Below are 531 nucleotides of genomic sequence, written 5' to 3' on the forward strand. Positions count from 1 at the left end.
CCCAGCACAGGGGAAGGCCAGGGTCAAGAAGTGGGAGTGGGTGGGTAGGGGAGCAGGGGTGGGAAAATGTAAATAAAGCATTTGAAATGTAAATAAAGAAAATATCTAATAAAAAACATTTTTAAAAAGTTATAAAAACAAAAAACTAAAAAAGAACCTAGGAAGCTATAAGGTAGGAAGCTGGGGGGGGGGGGGCGGGGGACATGGGGAGGGAGGTTCCCAGGAGAGATTAACATTTTGCTTACAGGTTGTCTCAGGAAGTAGACCTAGACAGAAAGACTTTTTAGGCTCAATATTAAAAAAAAAAAAATGGCTTTCACCTACACTTAGCCCTTTCAGTAGTGTACAGTAATGGAGACTGAAGCATGAGTAGGCTGGTACCAGTGGTGGCAGGGTCCACAAACCTTAACAAGTCATGCCATTTGACAGACTGATAACTTCTAGGGGAAATAACTGAAGGTAGTAGTAGTAGTAGTAGTAGTAGTAGTAGTAGTAGTAGTTGTTGTTGTTGTTGTTGTTGTAGCATTTTAA

Source organism: Mus pahari, chromosome 4, assembly GCF_900095145.1.
Source record: "Mus pahari chromosome 4, PAHARI_EIJ_v1.1, whole genome shotgun sequence".
NCBI lineage: Eukaryota > Metazoa > Chordata > Mammalia > Rodentia > Muridae > Mus > Mus pahari.